The 25,600-nt window shown below is 36.1% G+C and overlaps 1 protein-coding gene and 1 pseudogene across 1 annotated transcript in view; both read left to right on the forward strand.

The window, feature by feature from the left end:
• LOC147584274 (uncharacterized) overlaps positions 1 to 25,600 on the forward strand; it is a 139,000-nt gene that overhangs the window by 9,539 nt on the left and 103,861 nt on the right. Inside the window, exons 4-5 of the mRNA XM_086716232.1 lie at positions 7,758 to 7,879; positions 8,864 to 8,966. The gene's annotated coding sequence lies outside the window, so the exon portion shown is untranslated. The remainder of the gene's footprint in view (positions 1 to 7,757; positions 7,880 to 8,863; positions 8,967 to 25,600) is intronic.
• LOC147584275 (ATP synthase peripheral stalk subunit d, mitochondrial pseudogene) lies at positions 16,062 to 19,307 on the forward strand (annotated as a pseudogene).

Consider the following 25,600-nt stretch of genomic DNA (forward strand, 5'->3'; position numbering starts at 1 on the left):
AATATAAAAACAGGGAGGGGGACAAAACATAAGAGATTCTTAAATATGGAGAACAGAGGGTTCCGTACTGGAGGGGTTGTGGGAGGAGGGATGGGCTAAATGGGTAAGGGGCATTAAGGAATCTTCTGAAATCGTTGTTACTATATGCTAACTAACTTCAATGTAAATTTAAAAAAAACCTCAACTAACAGTATATTTAAATTAAAGTTGGGAACTACACTAAGTATGAAGTCAAAACATATTTTCATAGATATTTAGAAAAATACCTGTGTTTGGTTTTGACTTCCCATTAGCGTCAATGGAAACACTGAATTTTCGCATTGAACATGTATGTTTCTGTTTTCTTTTTTAGAGAGAGCGAGAGAGAGCGAGAGAGAGAGCAAGGGACTGTGAGCAGGGCAGAGGGGCAGAGGGAGAGGGAGAGAATCCCAAGCAGGCTCCATTCTTAGTGTGGGGCCCTATGTGCGTCTCAGTCCATGACCTGAGCCGAAATCAACAGTCGGATGCTCAAACTACTGAGCCACCTAGGTGCCCCTGCACATGTTTTTATAGCATTACAAATGAACATGTTTTTATAGTTCACCAAAGTTTATTAAAGGATGCTAAGAACGGTTACTATTTGGCTGTCACACAAAAAATGAGTTGTTGATTTATTTGCCAATAGATCTGACCTAGGTAGATAGCTGTTTTTGATAAAAAACTTTAACAAAAATACCCCTACCCCTATAATAAAGTCTTTTTGGATTTAATCTTGTAGTTTTTCTATCTGTTTATATGTGGATGTAGGTGTAAGTTTCAATTTACAAGTATTACAATAAACAGTCAAAGTATAATTTATATTTTGTGTAGAGTGAGAAAATACGGTCCTTTTGAATTTTAGTGATTGATAAGGTTTTGCATTATTTATACATTTCTCAAAACAAATATACACATTCGTGGGGCGCCTGAGTGGCTCAATTGGTTTTGTCAGGCTTCAGCTCAGGTCATGATCTTGCACTTTGTGGGTTCTAGCTCTGTGTCGCTCTGTGCTGACAGTTTGGTGCCTGGAGCCTGCTTTGGATTCTGCATCTCCCCCTCTCTGCCCCTCCCTCACCTGCGCTTTGTCTCTCTCTCATTCAGAAATAAATAAACATTAAAAAAAACCCCACAACAAATATACACATTCCAAAATAAGTCCCTTTTTATTTAGCTACAGTTTTGGGATGTGTATTTTATAAGATATTTTTAAAAAGGCAAAAAAAACAGTAATATTCGGTAGAAGGTTCCAGTGGATTGTACTATACTATTAGGCTCAGGCTCATGTCAGTCTAGTTTGACAACTTATGGGTTGTTGTTTGGACTGGCTAGAGCTTAGTGATCTGAAGGAATAAGGGAGTGGTATTACAGAGCTTCGAAAGCAGCATACCAACTGATGTCTGTGACAGAGCCAAAAGTCACCAAGATCCTGTTTGTATTTCAGTTCCAATATTAATCAGTTTAAATGTGTTTTGAGTTTTGACCAATAGGTTTAAAATTCTGAAACTTCTGCATTTTATAGTAGGGAACTAGCCAAAGACTATATTTTTATATACAGTGTGTATGATGAAGAGTTTTGTTCTTACGTAAACTTGCTTAATAGTTGTCCTCCCCAAGAGAAGTATAAAAAAATGCTTAATTATGAATTTTCCTTTTTATATACATTGTAAAACCTTCTTATCATTATATGCTAAGCATATTTCATATATTGTTTAATCTGTTTATATAAACTCTAAAGTTCCCATTTTACTGGTGAAGAATTTGAGGCTCAACCGTGGTTAAGTAATTTGCTCAAGTCACATAGCTGATGAGTAACATAACAAGGATTTGAAGTATGTGTCCCTCTAGAGCCCATTCCTGATCTATGCTGATTTTCCTGCTTCTCATCAAGTAACTCATTGTATTATCTTCGGATTATAGGTCAAATTGTATTCTCACAGGCACATAAAAGTGCATAGAGCAACTCTTTTATAAAACAAAGGAAAATCTATATAATTTCATGTTATTTTTATGTCCCAATAGCTATAGGATAATATTCTCTCTGTTTGATTATGTGCTTTATAAATGGTACTTTATAGATGAAACTCTTTCCTTAGAGTCATTTGGTACTAGGTTGACTTAGCTATTAAATACCACCTTTTCTAGAGGTTGAAAAATGAATAGCAAGAAAATTTATTATTACTGGTTTGCAATCTTCAGAATGTTTTTGTCTTTAGTGACTTCCAGGGGGACAAATCAGTTTCCCTTATTAGGTATATTATTTTGCTTGGGCTGTGTAGCATTGTACCACAAAATGGGTAGCTTAAGCAACAGAAATTTATTGTTGCCTGGTTCTTGAAGCTAGAAGTCCAAGATCAAGGTGTTGTCAAGGTAATTCTTCCAATGGCTGTGAGAAAGATAATCGATTACATGCCTCTCTCCTAGCTTGTGGTGGTTTGTTGGTAATCTTGGTATACTTTGGTTTATAGATGCGTCATCCTGATCCCTGTCGTCATCTTCATGTGGTGACCTCCCTGTGTATGTTTCTGTCTTTATGTCCAAAGTTTCCTTATTTATAAAGACACCAGTCATATTGGATTAGAGCCTATCCTAATGACCTCATTTAACTTGATAATCTGCAAAGACCTTATTTCCAAATAAGGTCACATTCACAGGTACTGAGGGTTAGGACTTCAACATATTTTTGGGGGGACACCATTCAACTCATAACAGTAGGCAACTTTTTCTGAGATAATAGATTTGAAAACTCTTTGATAGTGATCAATGTTTGCAGTTTATCAATTCATTGGTATAATTATATGCATGTCTGCCCATAAGTGAGTCAGGTCTGAATATTCATTTTGGAATAGGACTGATTTTACCGTAGTATTCTTAAAACACTGTAGGAAGAACAGACTGGAGAAGTATTTAGGAAGGATTTCAATAAATGATACGATGGAGTGTCACAGTGTATGGAGCAGATAATGAGCTTTTGGAAATTCAAGTACAAAATCAGTTTATATACACAATGGAATACTACGTGGCAATGAGAAAAAATGAAATATGGCCTTTTGTAGCAATGTGGATGGAACTGGAGAGTGTGATGCTAAGTGAAATAAGCCATACAGAGAAAGACAGATACCATATGGTTTCACTCTTATGTGGATCCTGAGAAACTTAACAGGAACCCATGGGGGAGGGGAAGGGAAAAAAAAAAAAAAAGAGGTTAGAGTGGGAGAGAGCCAAAGCATAAGAGACTCTTAAAAACTGAGAACAAACTGAGGGTTGATGGGGGGTGGGAGGGAGGGGAGGGTGGGTGATGGGTATTGAGGAGGGCACCTTTTGGGATGAGCACTGGGTGTTGTATGGAAACCAATTTGACAATAAATTTCATATATAAATAAAAAAAAAAAGGAAAAAAAAATCAGTATAGCTGGTGGTATGATGAAGTTGGGATTTAGATATTCAGAGCAAGAGGATGCTATAGAAACAGAGAGGTTGGGGCGCCTGGGTGGCGCAGTCGGTTAAGTGTTCCGACTTCAGCCAGGTCACGATCTCGCGGTCCGTGAGTTTGAGCCCTGCGTCGGGCTCTGGGCTGATGGCTCAGAGCCTGGAACCTGTTTCCGATTCTGTGTCTCCCTCTCTCTCTGCCCCTCCCCCGTTCATGCTCTGTCTCTCTCTGTCCCAAAAATAAATAAACGTTGAAAAAAAAAATTAAAAAAAAAAACACAAAAAAAAACCAGAGAGGTTATGGGTTGAGGTTCTGTTGTAGGAATGTGTATTTTATGTAGAGTGGGCCCTGGTGATAAAGGGAGGCTTTGGGCCAGTTATATTGTGAAGGAATCCTGGCTCTGGCCCTTTAGAGTTAAGGCCAATTTTAATTTTTAAGTTTCAAGAAATTCCTGTAGGATTTATTTTTAATTTTACTGTGTAGACAATTTGAAATATATCATTAACAAGAAAAACATGACCTATATCTCTACTACCCAGTGCTAGTTGTTATTAACATTTTGGCATCTTGATACAATTCTTATGAAAGTCCTGCCATGCTTTTTGATTGAGATTATACCACCTAAATAGTTTACTAAAATAAATCAACACCTGTTTCTAAATATGTATCTGAATTTGAGACCCATTGGGGAACAGACCTAATGACCACTGATGATGAATCGGGTCACCATAATTCCATAAACCATTAGGTCAAGACAGTTTTGTCTCATGTGATTTAGTCCTTTGCCTTGTCCTGTTGTCCTTCCTCCTGTCTTTCACACTACTGCCAAGATCTTTTTAATGATTACATCACTCCTCTGGCTTACCTCCTTTAGTCAGACCGAGGTCCAGCTATTTAGCATAATAGGCATCTCTGTGATCTTTTTCATGCCTTTTTCTTCTCATTTTATACTTTCCAAAAAGCTTTTAGAATTTCTCAGAATATTGTGTACCCTTTTGCACCTCTATAATTTTTCACCTCTCCCCTGCACTAAGAATGTCTTCTTTCTTTTTGTCCCTCTGTTCAATGGCTGTTATTTTTTAAATACTCATTTCACATGACATTTCTTCTCTAAAGCCTTTATTCTAAGCCAGTTTTCTTTTAGTATCTGTAGCACTTTCTAGAAAAGTGGCTATAAACTGATGACAGGGTATCATAGTGACTAATTTCCTTCTTTATCTTTCTTATTTTTTTCTTTTTAAAGAAAGTTTAATTTAAATTCTGGTTGTTAACAGAGTGTAATATTAGTTTCGGGTGTACAGTATAGTGATTCAGCACTTCCATACAATACCTGGTGTTCATCAAAACTTGTGCACTCCTTAATCCCCATCACCTATTTCACCTATCCCCCCTCCCATCTCCCCTCTGGTAACCATCAACTTGTTTTCTGTAGGTAAGGGTATGTTTATTGGTTTGCTTCTCTCTCATTTTCTCCTTTGCTTGTTTGTTTTTTTAATTAAATTCCACATATGAGTGAAATCATATGGTATTTGTCTTTTGCTGACTGACTTATTTTGCTTAGCATAATCCTCTATTCTATCCATGTTGTTGTAAATGGCAAGATTTCATTTATTTTTCATGACTAAGTAATATTCCATTGTGTGTGTGTGTGTGTGTGTGTGTGTGTGTGTATACCACATCTTTTTTCTTTTTTTAGTTTCAAGCCTTAAATACTAGTTACAGTGTTACAGGCTTTAAGTTCCAGTGTTCGTTTCAGGAAAAGGATTTAGTGACTCATCACTTACATATGACACCCAGCACTCATCACAACAAGTGCCTTCCTTAATATTCATCGCCCTTTTAACCCATTCCATCACCCACTTCACCTTCAGCAACCCTCAGTTTGTTTTCTATGGTTAGGAGTCTGTTTTATGGTTTGCCTCTCCCACCACCTCCCCGACCCATGTTCATCTGTTTGGTTTTGTAAATTCCACATATGAGTGAAATCATATAGTATTTGTCTTTCTCTGACATATTTCATTTAGCATAATACATTCTAGCTTCATCCACATCATTGCAAATGGCAAGATGTCATCCTTTTTGATGGTGAGTAATATTCTATTGTATATATGCACCACAACTTCTTTATCCATTCATCAGTCGATGGACATTTGGGCTGTTTCCATAATTTGGCTATTGTTGATGATGCTGCTTTAAACATCGAGTTGGGTGTATTCCTTCAAATCAGTATTTTTGTATCCTTTGGATAAATACCTAGTAGTGCAACTGCTGGATCATAGTGTAGTTCTATTTTTACTTTTTTGAGGAACCTCCACACTGTTTTCCAGAGTGGCTACACCAGTTTGCATTCCCACCAACCATGTAAGAGGGTTCCCCTTTCTTTGCATCCTTGCCAACATCTGTAGTTTCCTTTGTTATTAATTTTAGCCATTTTACAGGTGTGAAGTGATATCTCATTGTAGTTTTGATTTGCATTTCTCTGATGATGAGTGATGTTGAGCATCTTTCCATGTGTCCGTTAACCATCTGAATGTCTTCTTTGGAAAATGTCTATTCATGTCTTCTGCCCATTTCTTCATTGAATTATTTGTTTTTTTTGGGTGTTGAGTTTACTAATAAGTTCTTTATAGATTTTGGATCTATTAGATGTGTCATTTGCAATTATCTTCTGCCATTCTGAACGTTGTCTTTCAGTTTTGTTGATTGTTTCCCTTGCTGTGCAGAAGCTTTTTATCTTGATGAAGTCCCTTTAGTTCATGTTTGCTTTTGTTTCTTTTGCCTCAGGAGACATATCTAGTAAGAAGTTGCTGTGGCTAATGTCAAAGAAGTTGCCACCTGTGTTCTCCTCTATGATTTTTATAGTTTCATGTCTCACATTTAGGTCTTTCATCCCTTTTGAATTTATTTTTGTGTAGGGTGTAAGAAAGTGGTCCAGTTTCATTCTTTTGCATGTCGCTGTCCAGTTTTCTCAACACCATTTGTTGAAGAGACTTTTTTCCTTTGGATATTCTTTCCTGCTTTGTCAAGGATTAGTTGAGAATATAGTTGTGGGTCCATTTCTGGGTTTTCTATTCTGTTCTGTTGATCTGTGTGTCTGTTTTTATGCCAGTACCATACAGTCTTGATGATTACAGCTTTGTAATATACCTTGAAGTCTGGAATTGTGATGGTTCCAACTTTGCTTTTTCTTTTTCAAGATTACTTTGGCTATTTGGGTCTTTTGTGGTTCCATACAAATTTCAGGATTGTTTGTTCTAGCTCTGTGAAAAATGCTGTTGGTATTTTGGTGGATGCATTAAATGTGTAGATTGCTTTGGGTAGTATAGACATTTTAACAATATTTGTTAAATATCTTTAAAGTTTATTTATTTTGAGAGAGAGCAAGCGGGTTGGGGGCAGAGAGAGAGAGGGGAGAGAGAGAATGCCAAGCAAGCTCTGCACTGTCAGCGCAGAGCCCGACTCAAGGCTTGAACTTACGAACCATGAGATCATGACCTGAACTGAGATCAAGAGTCAGGCGCTTAACCAACTGAGCCACCCATCATCTTTAATTTCTTTAATCAGTGTTTTTATAGTTTTCAGAGTCTACCATCTTTATCTTTTTTACTAGACTGAATTACTTAAGAGCAAGGGTCATGTGCTAGTTATGTTAGTATATATAGCACTTAGCATTGTACCTAGTAGGTGTTTGAGCAAAATGTTTGCTGAATAAGTAAACAATCTTGTGTTTTCATCTAATACTGCCTTGCCAGGAATAGAACTATAGCAAGAATAAGTGGTATTTTGATAAGGGAATAAGATGACTAGTTCATTTCAAGTTATCAAGCAATTATTAGGCATTTACAGTTTGTGAGGTATTCTGCTGGGCATTGTGGAAATGGGAAACTAAAGTGAAGGAGAACTTTAGGGGCACCTGGGTGGCTCATTGAGTTGGGTGTCCGACCTCGGCTCAGGTCATGATTTCACAGTTCATGAGTTTGAGCCCTGCATGGGGCTCTGTGTTGATAGCTCAGAGCCTGGAGCCTGCTTCAGATCTGTGTCTCCCTCTCTTTCTGCCCCTCCCCCACTGACGCTCTGTTTCTCTCCATCTCTCGAAAATGAATAAATGTTAAAAAAATGAAAAAAAATATAATGAAGGAGAACTTTAAGAGTTTGCAGCCTAGTGGAGAACTTCCAGTTTTGGTGAGTGGGTGGGGAATCATGGTAAGAAATACAGTGAAGACTGGTTAAGGGGACCGACCCACTGAAATAGAATTGTGAGAGGAAACAGTTGTACAGTGACTTTAAATTAACAAAGTTTATTTGGTTACAGGTGGCATTGGGCCTGCATCACAGGTTGTAGCAGATGTTCTCAACATTTCTATCGAGACTTCCTTATATCCACTTGCAAGAGGAGCCCAGGAGCCTCATCCCTGTGGTAGCTACCATTCTCTGGTATGATGCTGTGCTTTCTATTTCACCCTTTATATTCTCGCTGTTTGTTATTGCAAACAGTTATGTAGAACTGGAAGTGGAATGTTTTAATAATACTGATATTGTGATTTCTTTGAGGTTGTGTATTATGCTTTGTTATTCTTATACCTGTTCACAGAAACCCCAAATAGTGAGTGCCTTGCTCATTGTAGATGCTTAGCATTGTATTTTTGTTTGAATTGTATCTAGTTGTAAGTAGCTCCTTATTGATTATTAACAGATGCTAATCTAATTTTTATTCCTTTCAATAATAAAGAAGCACATAACATCAACTTTACTTATACTTAAAAACTATGTCTTCAGGTAATGTTGAACCAACTTCTTAACTCTTATGAAGGAGATTCATCTGGTAACTAATAAAATTCTATATCAGGAATATTTAATTACAAACTTCTGTTTTAACATGAATAAACACTATAGCTAGTAATGAAAGTATTTTTTCTTCATAAAAAATGGAAGTATTTTTCAGGATTTTAGGAAATGTCACAGTAATTTTGGCTGTAGTCATACTGAATTTAATGCTATTGAAAATGTTGCTAACATTAACAAAAATATTCTGTAATTTCCTCAGTTATTGCTACTGGTGATGAGGGATGTAAAGTTGGCATGCTTTCATGTTTTGAGCATTTTCATTATACACTTTTGATTTTACATGTCAGAAGCAATCTTTGTTTTAGGTAAGACAGCTGAGAACATTTTTACTCAGGAATAGAGGTCAGCCTTTGACTGTTTGTATTTTTAGGTCAGGGAAAGATCAAATAAAATGAATGAGAGTAAATACATGTACAATTTTGTATGTAAGTATTATAAAATATATGTATTTCTCTGACTTTGTTTTTAGTTCATTAAAACATAGTGGTTTGGGACCAAGGCATAGGTTTCATTTCTATGTTAATAATTTTATTTTGTTATTTTCTGTGACCACTGGTAACACTCATCTTGCAGATATAAGCTGTTGTTCACCAGGGAGCTTTGGCAAGAGAATTGGCCAGATCAGCGAGTTCATCTCCCTTGGGGAAAAACAACTTGAAGCTCATCTCTGTTGAAGGTGAGTCAGTGTCATCTTCACACAGGAAAGATCACACTAGTGTTGTTTGATGTTTTCAGCATTATCAAGCGATAGTTTGGTTTAAACTTTGTTTTATGGGATGTTAAACCATCATGCTTTATTACTAGAGTGTAGTGAAGATTCACACAGAAATCAACCTGACAATGAAAAGGGGTGGAAGTGACAGTTTGGTGTTTATGAATATACCTAAAAGTAGTAGGGGTACTCTTTCTTTTCTTTCTTTTATTTTTTAAAGTTTATTTATTTATTTATTTATTTATTTATTTATTTTTCAACGTTTATTTATTTTTGGGATAGAGAGAGACAGAGCATGAACGGGGGAGGGGCAGAGAGAGAGGGAGACACAGAATCGGAAACAGGCTCCAGGCTCCGAGCCACCAGCCCAGAGCCTGACGCGGGGCTCGAACTCACGGACCGCGAGATCGTGACCTGGCTGAAGTCGGACGCTTAACCGACTGCGCCACCCAGGCGCCCCATAAAGTTTATTTATTTTTAAGGATAATCTCCATATCCAGTGTGGGGCTCGAACTTGACCTCAAGATCAAGAGTCACATGCTCCCAAGTGACCCAGCCAGGTGCCCCAATTTGAGTACTCTTTCTCACCTCCATTCTTATTTCCATATAACACATGCTAGCTAACTTATAATTCTTGACTTTTATTTGAATGAATATTGGCTAGAACAGAATCACATATGTTACTTATTTATTTTAAAATATATTACTGATTTCAGGGGCTCCTGGGTGGCTCAGTTGGTTAAGCATCCAACTTCGGCTCAGGTCATGATCTTGTGGTTTGTGGGTTTGAACCCCGCATTGGGCTCTGTGCTGACAGCTTGGAGCCTGGAGGCTGCTTTGAATTTTGTGTCTTCCTCTCTCTCTGGCCCTCCCCCAACTCATGTTCTGTCTCTTTCTGCTCTCTTAAGAATAAATAAACATTAAAAAATTTATATAAAAAATAAAATATATTACTAATTTCAGGAAATTTCAGATAACTGCAGTATCAATGTAAAGATTCTCGTCTGTTTTCAAATACATTATTTGGTCTTTCAACTGGTAGCCATTGTTGATGCTTGCCACAGGCTTTCTTTCCTAGATATACAGTGGATGACCATATATGTTTAATATTATTACAAGCGGTAGTAGTGTATCTAATAGCAATCTGTAATTCAGGTCATTATTATTTAATGCGTATTCATTAATCATTACTTCACTTCACGAATTACATTTGTGATTTGACCTAATCCTTCCTAACCATGATGTTTGTGTGTGTGTCTGCATGTGTGTAACATTGTATGTAAGTAACTTGATAACAGTTACTGATGTTGCTTTGGCCCTCTTTACTCAAGTTGTTTTCACTTGAATCATCACCAATGTCAGGTTGTCAGAGTAAATTTTCTTTTACAGTTCTGCTTTAGTACTATTCAATCTTTTTTGTTGTCACTGTTCCCTTTTAATTTTTCTTCTTTTGGGATATAAACAAATCCCAAATCAAAGACTGGTAGGACTGATGCTCACTGACTTCAAAAAACAGGTCTCTCTGTAGGGAGAGGATCTTTACAGGTACATGATGTTCCATGATTATAACCAGCCTTATCATCTATATTAAATGGCTTGTAAAAGGCCACAGAATATAAAAAGGAATAACATGGCACTATATTTGGAGAAAAGGTTTGATTGCATAGTTTTCTTTTCCTCAAAAAGGCACTCAGTATTTTTGTAGGAAGATTGGGCTTTCCCTTCCCATGCCTTATAAGTAGTTATTAAGTATAACTCATTGCGTTTTCAAAAGTCTCATTTCTTGAAAGCATTATTTTAAGATGATTGTCTCAGCATTATTGTTTTCTCATTAGGCCTAGCTCAAACATTTTCGGTTGGACTAGACTTTAGAAATTTCTTTAACATTATAGTGGAAGTTAAACTTATTTAGTGTATAAACTTGAGTTTGTCTTTACTAGAATAATTTCTATTGCAGGTGTAGTGATGTGATACTACTTTTTGAATAATTAATAATTATAATTATATAACTGTTATTAAAACTGATGTAATTTGTTCCACTCTAAGTGCTTTTTATATTTTATTATATTTTTACAACAGTTATGTGGGGTAGGAATAATTATCTCAGGTTTATAGACGAGAAAACTTAGAGCCAGAGTTCAATAATTTGCGTAAGGTCAGTGAATGACCAAGGATTTCAGTCCTGAACTATGTGGCCTCAGAACTTCTGCCCAGAGCTCCTATTTATAAGTGCTGTGTTAAGCTGCTTGAAAGGTTTACTTACGCAACTTGAGAATGCGCTGTTTCACTTTTGAGGCACAGTCTGGCCAGTTCACAGTGATTTTGTACGACTGACTGAGGTATACCAAAATGTATCTGGCTGAAACATTTGCTTCTGTGACTTTATGTAGACACAATGTTGGACAGCCTGCCAGTATATTGTGTATACTTCATGTTGTGTGTATGCTGCGTGCATGTTATCACATGTATGGATTCTTGATAATGCTTTCTTGGAAAACTTGCTATAACTTTAGTGTCTGCCCCGCTCTTCAGGTAGTAAAATTGTTGTTTAATTTGCAAGTTTGCTAGAGCTGGAGATCCTTGTTCTGGGAGATTATTTACATGTTGATATAAAGCAGATAGGCTAAAATGGTAATATTAGTTCTCTAACAGGTGTATAATGCAATATGAAATGTTAGTGTGACCATTGTTGAGGAAAGCCATATTACATAAATTGAATAGACATTCTGGAAACCTATGATCCCATGATTTTTCCCTCCACAAACAAGAGAAACCATTGAAGGATTTTAAGGTACAGATTGTGTTCTCTTTAGCATACATACAAGGTTTTCTGTTAGTGGTCCATTCCATGTTGTCTCAAGCTTGCCTCCGGCAGCCCTCTTCCTTACTCCCCCATGTCATGTATACTCCTTACATGTCTACCTCAGTTAAACCGAGAACCTTATATTTTATATTTATGTACCTTTATATTTTATTGCACTTATTATATCTCTCTAGACTATAGATTTCTTTCTTTTTTAAGGATTATTTATTGATTTATTTATCTGTTTTGAGAGAGAGAGAGAGAGAGAGAGAGAGAGAGAGAGCGCATAAGCAGGGGAAGGGCAGAGAGAGGGAGATAGAGATAGAGAATCCCAAGCAGGCTCTGCACTGTCAGCACAGAGCTCCAAACTCCAGAACCATGACATCATGACCTCAGCCAAAATCAAGCGTCAGAAGCTTAATCAACTGAACTACTCAGGCGCCCCTAGACTGTTACATATCTTAATGGCAAGCACAAAGGCTATGTGTTTAATTCATTTTTATATCCCCAGGGTTTAGTACAATTCCTGGTACATATAGATGCTTAATAAGCATTTGTTAAGTGAATGAATTAAACAGATGGGTAACCTACAAGGAAAGAAAAGATTTTCCTCACAGTTGGTGTGATAATGGAGATAAAATGAATTCCAAGGTGGAGTGCTACTACATTTTTTCTGGGATATTCAGTGTTATAAACAGTATTGTTCCTGAAGTCTCACCATAGTCATACTAGCTTCCTTGAGGCAGTATAGTGTATGTCTGCAATTTTGTTATCTTGAACGACTAACCACTTATTGGAAATTTACCCATAAAATTTCAATAGTTGAATTTTTTCTGAAATAATATATTTTAATAATAAGTGTAATACATCTTGACTTAAGGACTCTATTAATTCCCTTAAGGAGATCCACATGTGCTTTGGTATAATGATCAGTCTAAAGTTGGAAAAGGATCCTTCTGTTTGAAAATGATGAAAAATAAGTGAAAGAATGAACCTGTTTCTTACCACATTTAAAGTTTCATGGGATGCCTGGGTGGCTCAGTCGATTAAGTGTCTGACTTCGGCTCAGGTCATGATCTCACCATTTATGAGTTTGAGCCCCTTGTCGGGCTGTGTGCTGACAGCTCAGAGCCTGGAGCCTGCTTCAGATTCTGTGTCTCCCTCTCTGTACCTCTCCCATGCTTACATTCTGTGTGTCTCTCTCAAAAAATAAATAAACATTAAAAAAATAAAGTTTCATTTGCTTCAGAGTTTTTTTTTTTTTTAAATGTTTATTTATTTTGAGAGAGAGAGTGTGAGCGAGCGCACAAGTGGGGGAACGGCAGAGAGAGAGAGACAGAGAGAGAGAGAGAGAAAGCGAGAGAATCCCAAGTGGTCTTAGTGCTCTCAGTACAGAGCTCCGTCTCACCAACTGTGAGATCATGACCTGAGCCAGAATCAAGAGTTGGACACTTAATCGACTGAGCCATTGTCTAGGCACCCCTAAAGTTCTATTTGCTTTAAAACTGTAATTCTTATGTCATGTAATCCTGATTAAAATGGTTATGATGGCCAGTATTATCAGAATGACAGATTCTAACATAGGTTAGTAGTTTTACATTTAGAAAAACACTAATTTATCATATTACCTTTTTAGTTATATGCCGAACTTTGGGTTGATTTATATTTTGTTTATTTATAATTTAATAAGATTATATTAGTTAGAGGTTAAATGTTCTTTGGCCATCAGCTTACATTAGTTTTAACTAAGGGAATGTTATACAATGAAGATAGTAAAAGGAAGCTTATGGCTTCTGATATTAACTATATTATGTTAAGTGATTTTATTTGTTTTAGGCTATATAGAGACAACTTATGAAAATGTACTGAATTAAAATTTGCTATGCTGAAACAGCATATTCACTAAATAAATAAAATGAGGTGTGCGTGAAGGGAGTTGGATGGAATGTAATTTTCTTTGCTCAAGCTATAAACAGTAAGACTTTTTAAAAAACGTTTATTTATTTAGTGAGAGAGAGTGTGTGGGGGAGGGACAGAGAGAGTAGGAGAGAGAGAATCTGAAGCAGGCTCCATGCTGACAGTGAAGAGCCTGAAACAAAACTCGATCCCATGAGCCGTGAGATCATGACCTGAGCTGAAACCAAGAGTCGGACACTTAACTGACTGAGCCACCCAGGCACCCCAAACAGTAAGACTTTTAATTTTGTGGGAAGACATTAAATACTCTGGTCATTCAACTTGTATATCCTTTAACCTATTTAATAGTCAAAAACTTGTAAGTAAATATGTGTGCTGCTGAGAAACAGTGATCAAAAATGGCAACAAAAGTCACATAATGAAAAAGAATACTAAAAAAAAACCCAGGGATTTTACTGTAGCTCATTATTCACTACATTTCTGGCAGTCTTCATGATTACAAATCACTTGATTGACTAACTAGACATTTCAAAGTGAATTATGAATCAGGTTCATTTTTTCTGGTTGATAGTTGGCACATGCTGTAACTCTTAAACCTTGTGATATATCAAATTCTTGTAACAGTAATAAGAGATACAATCAACTCTTTATTTTAGGAAAATTATATAGCCTTTTCAAAGAATGAAATGCAGTTGTTAACATTTTAACAACACAGTGTAATCCTTGCTTTTGTATTCCAAAGTGGAATTCACAGTGATGACATTATTTTTCAGATTAAAAAAATCTGTAGACTGGTTTTCCATCAGGCATAAAACTCCTATTGATATCAATTCTATAGGCTTCTTGGGCAGTTGCCTGAGCCTTGGTTGTGAAAACAGTTGCATAACTTTCCTTAGTATTTAAAAATGCATGATGAAGGAATTGTATGTTGTTAACATTTTCCTTTGAAGGAAATGCGGTTTTCCCTAAATACCTAATTTGTAATGAGGCCATGATGTTGCATACTTTAAAATGTGGAGCATTTTAATGGTTATTAATAAAAAGGGTCTCTTTTTGAGTTGGGAAAAGGGTCCATAGTGCCTTGAATCCTGAATCTTTCCATTCGTAAAACTTAATCAAGGGGGTAAATTATGCTTTCAAATGCATTCTCTTCTCTTTTGACTTAATAAGAATTCTTCATGCATTACTTCACTGGCAGTTGAGTGGCAGAAAATTCCTATAGTACAACTGCATTTGCTTTAATCCCATCCACTCAAGCAATTGAAAATAAAATGGGTGTTCCTTAATGTGATATATTTAGAATTTGAGAATCTTGCACAAAATTCAGTCATTGCCTTAGTGAGGTTTGTTCATTGACAATTGTCAGGCATGGGAATGTAGGGCCCCAATTATGTAACGGTGTTGTTATGGATCCCCTTACTAATAAAAAAAAATTACATATGGTAAGGTAGTTGTGTATTTCTTATGAGGACGACATCATCAACGTTAGTGGAAGCTTTGCATATATAACAATCACCGAATTGTGCTGCCATATTTTCCCTTATATAAAAACAGAGCAATTAGTGTTGCAGCATTCCATTGCCTTTAACTTACTTTCTTTGCTCTCTTTTATATGTAAGATTTCTTTATAACTAAAAATGGTTTTATTGCTATTCAGTTATTTAAAAAATGTTTTATTGCTATTCCACTGTCTTTTTTTTTTAATTTTTTTTTTAACGTTTATTTATTTTTGAGACAGAGAGAGACAGAGCATGAATGGGGGAGGGTCAGAGAGAGGGAGACACAGAATCCGAAACAGGCTCCAGGCTCTGAGCTGTCAGCACAGAGCCCGACGCGGGGCTCGAACTCACGGACCGCGAGATCATGACCTGAGCCGAAGTCGGCCACTCAACCGACTGAGCCACCCAGGCGCCCCTTCCACTGTCTTTAAAAATATTTTACAAAATTTTTTTGGTGAATAATATCTATCTACTATTAATTTATATGAAAATGTAGAATAGCAATGTATTATTACACATACTTTTAGAAACACAATTATGCACTTTTTATTTTAATGTTTTGTTTTCTTTGAAATTGTCTAAAGTTTTTAAATTTATGCTTTAGCCACCTTGAAGTTTAATTTTTTTTTTTTTCAACGTTTATTTATTTTTGGGACAGAGAGAGACAGAGCATGAACGGGGGAGGGGCAGAGAGAGAGGGAGACACAGAATCGGAAACAGGCTCCAGGCTCCGAGCCATCAGCCCAGAGCCCGACGCGGGGCTCGAACTCACGGACTGCGAGATCGTGACCTGGCTAAAGTCGGACGCTCAACCGACTGCGCCACCCAGGCGCCCCTAGAAGTTTAATTTTTAATACCCTAACCATTAATTATGTGCCTAGTAGTTAAAATTGCTATTAAACGTCTTTTATGAGATTACAGTTTTATTTCTGATTAGGCAGTGAATTATATATATAATCAATTATTGCATCCATTTAAAAATTATGACCAAAAGATTAATCCTCCATAGATGTTTTTTAACAATATAAGCCATCTGGGTATTGGAATTAAGGAATTAGAAATGGAGAGACAGAGGATCAATTTATTAATTATAGAAAAAGCTTTAAGTGTTTTATAACTTCAGTAGATTTTGTAGAATGACCATAAGCTCCACTGAGGTAATAGAATACTGCCATTTTCAAGCCTGGTTTGATGGTTTTTACTTCGACATAGCTGTACATTTGGAATCTAGCAGCATCATTGTACTTCTTCATGTAGATTGAGGTAAGCAGTATATGATAAAGTGGGCTTTTGCTGCTGTGACCTGGCCATAGGACTTGGGAATAGAAGAAGAGTGGGGTGGAAAGGAGGAGACAAAAAATATGTTTTCAGGCCCCAGAAGTGGGCTGAATTATTTTGATCATTTGTTTATGTTGATTAAATAAAATAGATTGCTAGAGTGTTTCCATTTTGTGATGTACAACATGATTGCTTTTCAATTAATTGCTTCCTTTGAACAATTTAGCATTAGGACAATCATTGGGAGAGAGAATGGGAGTATCTGGAGATTATAGGGAAACTGAAAGAAAATATTCAAGAAGGAATTTCTGGTATTTGTCTTTCTTGGTAAGTGTATAAAGGGGGTCAGGATGTCCAGTATAAAGAAAATCTGCCAAAGACTTGTGTTCCAGTTTATACTTTAATCCTTGGTATTTATTCTGCTTTCCTTATCCCACAAAATGTACAAGACAATAAAATGTGCACTTTTGTAACATGGTCCAGTGTCTCAGATTATGTAATTAAATATGTTGCATTTCTCGAGATCAACATTATGTTGGTGTACCTATTCTAGTTTTTATGTTAAAAGTGACATTTTCTATTTTGGTGATATAAACTGACTTGTTAAATAGCATTGGGCGGGGCGTCCCTGGCAGGCTGAGTCAGTGGAGCATGTGACTCTTGATCTTGAGGTTGTGAGTTTGAGCCCCATATTGGGTGTAGAGATTACTTAAAAATAAAATCTTTATAAATAAATAAATAAACAAACAAATAAATAAATAAATAGTACTGAGTATTTTTGGTTAATCCTTCATGGGCCTAGATTTGATAAGGTCTTTATTTATCTTCCTTAGGTGTATGCTAAAGGTTAGAACTACAGATTAATAGGTATGTGGTACACAATTATGGTATCTTTTTATTACATGAATACTGATATAGTATAAATGCATTCTGTATGATTTCAGTTGTCTGTGTTGTTGATATGTTGGATAATCTTTAAAAGAATTGTTTTAGAATCTCCTTTTAATTGGATTTAATGATGTATGGTTTTGATTCTGAGAAATCACTATTATTATGCAAGAAGACTCAAGGGACATGAATATTAAAGGTGATAGATGCTGGTTGGTATCTGTAATCTAGGATTGATTTCAAAGAAAAAACATTTTGTTTTAATTAAAACAAAAGGTTGAAGCCAATATATAGTATCATTTGGTGTGTTCTACTTTTGATGTCTATGTAGTACTTTACAGCCTAAAAAACATCATTCGCTTTTATTGGTGTATCACTGAGGGTTCCCCAGAGAAATAGAACTGATAAGATACATATAACATATACATATACACATATATGTTTATGATTTATTTTAAGAAAGTGGCTCACAGACTTGTACAGGCTGCAAGTCTAAAATCTTTAGGGCAGGCTGGCAGGCTGGAAACTGAGGAGATAATGCTGCAGTCTGGAGGCAAAATACCTTCTTGTCTAGGATCATCAATTTTTCTTCTTAAAGTCTTCAACTTATCAGATGAGGCCCACCCACATTATTGAGGATAATGCCCGTTCTTTAAAGTCAACTGATTATAGATAGTAGCGACATCTACAGAATACTTTCAGAGCAACACATAGATTAGTGTTTTGTTAAATAATTGGGCACTACATAAATTATAACCAAGTTGATGAATAAAATTAATCATCACAGTTGGCCTTTTTAAAAAGTATTTATGTCACAAGTCACAAAAATGCCTGGGGTCAAGCTATCAAACTGTCACCACAGAACATATTAGGCAACTGCCTTGAAGTGAAAACTATTAATTCCAGAGATAATAGCCAATAGCCATTTGCTCATTAAGAATTATTAATTGAGTGCTCTCTATGTGCTAGTATTGCAAAAGAATGGCATTCAAAACCACAAATGGACTCTACTTTCACGTATAATGATTATTGTTGATGCTTAGGAAAGAGACAAAGTGGTTGTTAACTCAAAGACAAACCTATTTAACAAAAGCCCAACTTTACTAATTTGCCTTATGCAAATTTTTAGTACATAAACCTTATATCTCAGTATCTAAAATTGTCAATTATCTCTTTAGTTAAATAATTTATATTTGATACTGTTTTTTTTAGAGATTTCTAAGAACACTTTTGGAAATTTTTCATATTTTAGTTCACTGGTTCTGTGGAACTGTTTTTAAAGCATTGTGTCTTGGTGGGCCAATGGGGTTCAGTGAAGGATCTCAAGATGGCTGGGAAAAAATTTGCTTTAAAAGCCATATACTGAGTAGGTTTTGGGGAGATCATACCCTGACACGAAGGCCATTGTTAACTCCCTGACATCCTGGAATGAGACCCTCACCTCCAGGTGGGCTCTTCTCCCTGAGAATCTACCTGCTCTCAACAGGGCTTACTATAAGGCCAGTGTGGTGAAGGCTGGGTAGGTAGATGATTTTAAGAAGTTTAATGCTCTGAAGATACCTGTGCCAGAGGATAAATATACCATTTAGGTGGATGCTGAAGAAGAAGAAGATGTGAAAAGTTGTGCTGAGTTTTTGTCTCTCTCAAAGGCCAGGATTGAGGAATATGAAAAAGAGCAGGAGAAGATGAAGAACACAATTGCATTTGATCAGATGACCATTGAGGACCTGAATGAAGTCTTCCCAGAAAGCAGACTAGACAAGAAGAAGTATCCCTATTCGCCTCACAAGACAATCGAAAATTTATAAACTTGAGTTGTGAAGAAAACTCTGACCCTTATATTATAAATGCTGGACATTAAAAATAATTATATGGTAACAAAAAAATAAAGCACCATGTCTTATAATCTAGAAGCAGAAACTCTAGTCTGTATCAGTTTATATTGCTGTTATGTTTATTGATTATGTGCCATAGTAATAACAAAAATTCTTTTAAAATTACTTTATGAAACTTCATGATACTTTATGAAACTTCTCTCTAACTCCATCAGTCATAGATCTATTTTAGAGATGAGGAAACCCATGTTCAGAGAGGTTAAGGAACTTGCCCGTGGTTGTACAAACAGTAAGTGATGGAACAGGATTCAGACTTAATTTAGATTCTGTTTGAATCTGCTTGTCTTTGTAGGAAACTTAGCAAGGCTACTGGATCTTTTGGGACAGCCTATATATTTAGGTATCCCCTAATGTAGAAGGATCCATGTTAGTTTTCATTGTAATTTAGGGCTAATAAAGGTTTCTGTCTTCCATAGAGTATGAAGCTTTTGCCAAATAATTAAAAAAGTATGTAACTTTTGCCCTTTTTGTTTTGGCTGCCCATAAGCTCATAATACTTCCAGTAATTTCCTTGTCTGTGGTACCTCATGTAATCATGCCCTATGGTTTGTTCGTTTAATTACTGAGCTCTTCCTTTACTTTTAAGTTAACCTGTTATATACAAATATCTCAAGTTCTAAATCACCACAGTCTTTTAAATATTCTAGATAGACAAAAACGAATGTAAGACATTTATTTATTATTGTGTAATCTGATTGTTTTGTTCTGTTCATTGATGTGTCCAAGTACCTAAAACATAGATAACACAGAGTAGATGCTGGTGAAGGAGTGGATTGAATTAATATATTTTCTCTTAGACATGTAGCAGATTCTAAGTAGAATTTAAGTTTACATTTATTGTATTTACTGACATGGTAGACTTTGCTGTCTTTACATCTTCTATTTGACACGTCTTTTCTGTTTTTCTCTCTGTTCTTGCTGTCTTTGGATCGTCATGATGATTAATTTTGTCTCCTTCACTGGGCCAGAATGGTAATCAGAGACTTGGTCAAATATTCTTTCGTAAAAAATTCTGGGTGTGTTCATGAGGGTGTTTCTGGATGAGATTAATATTTGACTTGGTAGATGAGTAAAGAAGATTGCCCTTCCAGTATGGATGAGCCTCATCTAATCTGTTGAAGGTTTGTATAGAACTGAAACATTTAGCTTTTCTTGGGTTTCAAGCCAGCTGGCTTTCAGACAGGAACTATACTATTGGTTCACCTAGTTCTCAGGCCTTTGGGCTTGGATTGGAACTACACCATCAGCTGTCCTGGGCCTCCAGCTTGTTTACTGAAGCTCTTGAGACGTGTCAGCATTCATAATTTCATGAACCAATATGTATATATCCATCCTATTGGTTTTAGTTCTGTTTCTCTGGATATCCCTGAAGAATACAATTGATAATTTAAAAATTTTCCATTTTCCATGTAATTTAGAAGTTATACACTCTGTTTCTGTTCATTTATTGGTTACTCTAGAATGAATAATAAGCATAATTTTCATAGTCTAAAGTTAATCAGTACCTTTTACCTCCTTTTGGATAATACAAAAACTTTACAACACTTTAACCCCATTTATCCCCCCACCTGACACATTGTTATTGTGCTTTGTATATTTTTTAACCCTTGAGACTTGTTACTATTTTTTATATGTTATATTTATGTACAAATATTCACATATTTAGCACTTTATTTGCTGTTAATTCTTCCATGTTAGATCTTCTATCTGGAATATGTTTCTGCTACTAGTAGTTTATTCTTGGGCATTTCTTCTAGAAAGTGTTGATGACAAACTCTGTTTTTATTGTTCTGACAAAGTCTTTTTATTTTATTCTTTAACCATATTTTGCTGGGTGTAAAATTCAGGATTAGCAGCAATTTTTGTCATCATATTTAAGATCTCATTCCACTGTTTTCTGGTTTTCGCTGTTGTTTTTGTGATGTCAATTATTGATCTGACCTTCACATATGTATATATGTATGTATATATGGATATATATGTGTGTGTGTGTGTGTATAGCTTTGAAGATATATTTTGTATATTATAAATTCACCTATTTCAAGTATATAATTCAGTGATTTTTAAAAATAAATTCAGCAATTTTGTGCAGCCACCATCGATTAGTTTTAGAACATTTCTGTCACCCTAATAAGAAACCTCATGTCCATTACCTGTTAATCCCCATTCCCTCTCCCTGACCCCAAATGGCACTAATCTATTTTCTGTCTCTGTAGATTTGCCTTTTCTTGAAATTTTGTATAAATCAAGTCACACAATATGTGATCTCTTGTGTTGGCATTCTTTCACTTAGCATATTTTTGAGTTTCGTGTATGTTGAAGCATGTATTAGTAATTTGTTCTTTCTATTGAATAGTATTCCACTATATAGATATACCACATTTTGTCTCTCTTTTCATCACTTGATGGACATTTAAGTTTTTTTCAGATTTTGACTGTGAATATGAATAATGCTGCTAAAAGAATTCATGTGTAAATCTTTGTATATGTTTTCATTTCTTTTGGGTAAATACCTAAGAGTAGAATTACCCAGTCATTTGGCAAATTTCTTTCTTTCTTTCTTTTTTAAGTTTATTTATTTTTGAGAGAGAGAGACAGAGTGTGAGCAGGGGAGGGGTAGAGAGAGGGAGACACGGAATCCGAAGGCGGCTCCAGGCTCTGAGCTGTCAGCACAGAGCCTGACGCGGGGTTCGAACTCTCGAACTGTAAGATCATGACCTGAGCTGAAGTCGAATGCTTAACCAGGTGAGCCACACACAGGCATCCCTTGGCAAATTTATTTGCAACTTTTTATATGAGACTGTCAAACTATTGCCTAAAGTGTTTGCATTCCCACTTGCAAAGTGTAAGGATTCTTGTTTCCCCACATTATCATCTATTATTTAAAGTAATCTCTACACCTAACATGGGGCTTGAACTCATGACCCCAAGATCAAGAGTCTCTACTGACTGAGCCCACCAGGTGCCCCTATTATCATCTATTAAAAAAAATATTATAACCATCCTAGTGGGTGTGAAATTGCTTCTTGTAGTTTTAATTTGCATTTCCTACACTAATGGTATTGAATATCTTTTCATATGCTTATTATTCATTCATATATATTCTTTGGTGAAATGCTTTTTTTTTGAAAATTTTACTCAGTTTTTAGATTGGTGTTTTTCTTATATACAAAGAATTCTTTGACTGTTTTGTATACAAGTCCCTTATAAGATATAAATTTTGCAATATTTTCTCCCACTCTGTTGCTTGTCTTTTAATTTTCAGTGGCATCTTTTGAAGTACAAAAGACTTGAATTTTGGTGAGGTCTATTTTATCAAAAATCTTTTTGTTATATCTAAGAAATTTTTGCCTAGCCCAGGGTCTTAAAGATAATCACATGTGTTTTCTTTTAAAAATTTGTTTTAGCTCTAACAATCAAATTTCTGATTTATTTTCTGTTAATTTTTTTTTTAATTTTTTTTTTAACGTTTTATTTATTTTTGAGACAGAGACAGAGCATGAACGGGGGAGGGGCAGAGAGAGAGGGAGACACAGAATCGGAAGCAGGCTCCAGGCTCTGAGCCACCAGCCCAGAGCCCGACGCGGGGCTTGAACTCACGGACTGCGAGATCGTGACCTGAGCTGAAGTCGGCCGCTTAACCGACTGAGCCACCCAGGCGCCCCAATTTTCTGTTAATTTTTATATGAATATTCAGTTTTCCTAGTACCATTCATTAAAAAGGCTATCCTTTCCCTCTGTGACTTTCTTTTATACCTTTGTTGAAAGTCAGTTGACTATAAATACAGGTGTTTATTTCTGTACTCAGTTTATTCTACTGATCTACATGTCTTTTTTTTAAAGTTTATTTATTTATTTTGAGAGAGAAAGAGTGTGTGTGTGTATGTGCACAAGTGTGGGAGGGGCAGAGAGAGAGGGAGAGAGAGAGAATCCCAAGCAGTCTCTACACTGTCAGTGCAGAGCCTGATTCAGGGCTTGATCTCATGACCATGAGATCATGACATGAGCTGAAATCAAGAGTTGGACGTTTAACGGACTGAACCACCCAGGTGCCTCTACATGTCTGTCCTTTGCCAGTACAACATCATGTTGATAACAACTGAAGTAGCTTTATATTAAGTTTTGAAATTGGGAAGTATAAGTTGTCCAGCTTTGCTTGTCTTTCTTTTTTTAAATTTAATTTAATTTTAGAGGGGGAGTGTGAGTAGGGGAGAGGGGCAGAGGGAGAGGGAGAGAGAGAGAATCTCAAGCAGGCTCCCCACTCAGGGTGGAGCCCAATGTGGGGCTTGATCCCACGACTCTGGGATCACGACCTGAGCCAAAATCAAGAGTTGCATGCTCAACTGACTGAGCCACCCAGGTGCCTCAGCTTTATTTTCCTTTGTCAAAATTGTTTTGGTATTCTGTATAAATTCTATGTAAATTTTGCAATTTTATGTAATTTGCAATTCTATATAAATCTTAGGATTATCTTTACCAATTTTTTACAGAAGGCTGCCAAAGTTCTGGTAGGAATTGTGTTGAATATATGAATCAACCTGGGGAGAATTGCCATTGTAACAATATTTAACTTTGTGCTTCATAAACCTGGCATCTGACCTTCTTTTGAAGGTAACCTTCCTTTTTTTTCTCCCACTGTGGTTGTTTTTAAGGTCCTGTTCTTTTCTTTTAGACTTAAATAGTTTTTTTGTGATGTCTTTAAGTGTGGATTTACTTTTATTTATATTGCCTGGGAACTTTTGGTTTCTTGATTATGTGGATTGGTGTCTTTGATCAGTTCTGGAAAATTTTTGATTTCTTCAAGTACTGTTTTCATAAATCTAAAATACCGTCAATTGAAAGATGTACCATTTATTTATGCACCACTAAAAGAGACAAAAATGTTACTAATGCATTAATAGTATTATGTGATGCATGAATGGTCATACTGACCCTCGTTGCTTAGAAATTTGTCATTTTCCCAAAGGATTTGGCAAACATTTCTTCATTTGCATTACTTTATGCATGATCTTTTACCTGTATCTCTGTAAGAAAGCATAGCACAATTTCATATTCTTGTATTTTTCTTTCTTAGGTCCTATAAGTAATTAGTTGCTGCTTTTTCAATTATGTTCAGGTCAGTTCAGACTGCTATAACAAATCCCGTAAACTGGTTGGGTGACTTAAATGACAAACATTTATTCCTCACAGTTCTGAAGTCTGGGAAGTGCAAGATCAAGGTGCTGACAGATTCAGTGTCTGGTGAGGCTCTTGTTCCTGATTTGTAGATGGCTACCTACTTGCTGTATCCTCACGTGGTGGGGAGAGAGATCATCTCTCTCATGTCTTGTAAGGGCACTAATCCCATTCATGAGTTTCACTCCCAAAACCTAATTACCTCCCAAAGGCTCTACCTCTAAATACCATTAAATTGGGATTAAGACTTAAATGCATGAACTTTGAGGGGACACAATTATTTAGCTCATAGTACAAGAATATAATGACTAATCATTTCTGGCCGTTGTTTCAGTTATGAATATTTGTTTAATGTCAGGCTTCGTGTTTGTGTATACACTTTAGCTTCTAAACAACTTTTCTGAAGTATATTGTATATCACAGTAACTTCTTAATGGCAAATCATAGTTTTGTTTGTTTTTGCTTTTTGGGTTTTTTTTGGTGCCAAAACCAGGAAAAAGCATAGTTTTAAAAAATTTACTCTTATATAGTGTACAACATGATAATTTAATGTACCTATACATTGTGAAACGATTACCACAGTAAAGTTAATTAACATATCTATCACTCCACATAGTTACCTTTGTGTGTGTGTGTGTGTGTGTGTGTGTGTGGTTGAGAACACCTAAGGTCTACTCTCTTAACAAATCTCATGTATACAATGCAGTATAATTAACTATTATGCTGTATAATTAGATCTTCAGAATTTATAACCGAAAGTTCATACCCTATAATTAACATCTTCCCATTTCCGCCTGCCCCCCAACCCTGACAACCACTGTTCTACTCTCTAGCCTATGAGTTTGACTTTTTTAGATTCTGCATAAAAATGAGATCATATGGTATTTGTCTTTCTCTGCCTGACTTAATTCACTTAGCACAATGTCCTCCAAGTTTATCCACATTATTGCAAATGGCAGGGTTTCCTTCCTTTTTTTTTCTTCTTTTAAATGTTTATGTACTCATTTTTGAGAGAGAGGGGGAGAGAACACGAACAGAAGAGGGGCAGAGAGAGAGGAGACAGAGAATCCCAAGCAGGTCCTGTGCTGTCGGCACAGAACCCCCCCCTCAGGGCTCTCGAACTCATGAACCATGAGACTATGA

This window comes from Puma concolor, chromosome A1 (assembly GCF_028749965.1).
Source record: "Puma concolor isolate L17-30 chromosome A1, mPumCon1.1.hap2, whole genome shotgun sequence".
Classification (NCBI taxonomy): domain Eukaryota; kingdom Metazoa; phylum Chordata; class Mammalia; order Carnivora; family Felidae; genus Puma; species Puma concolor.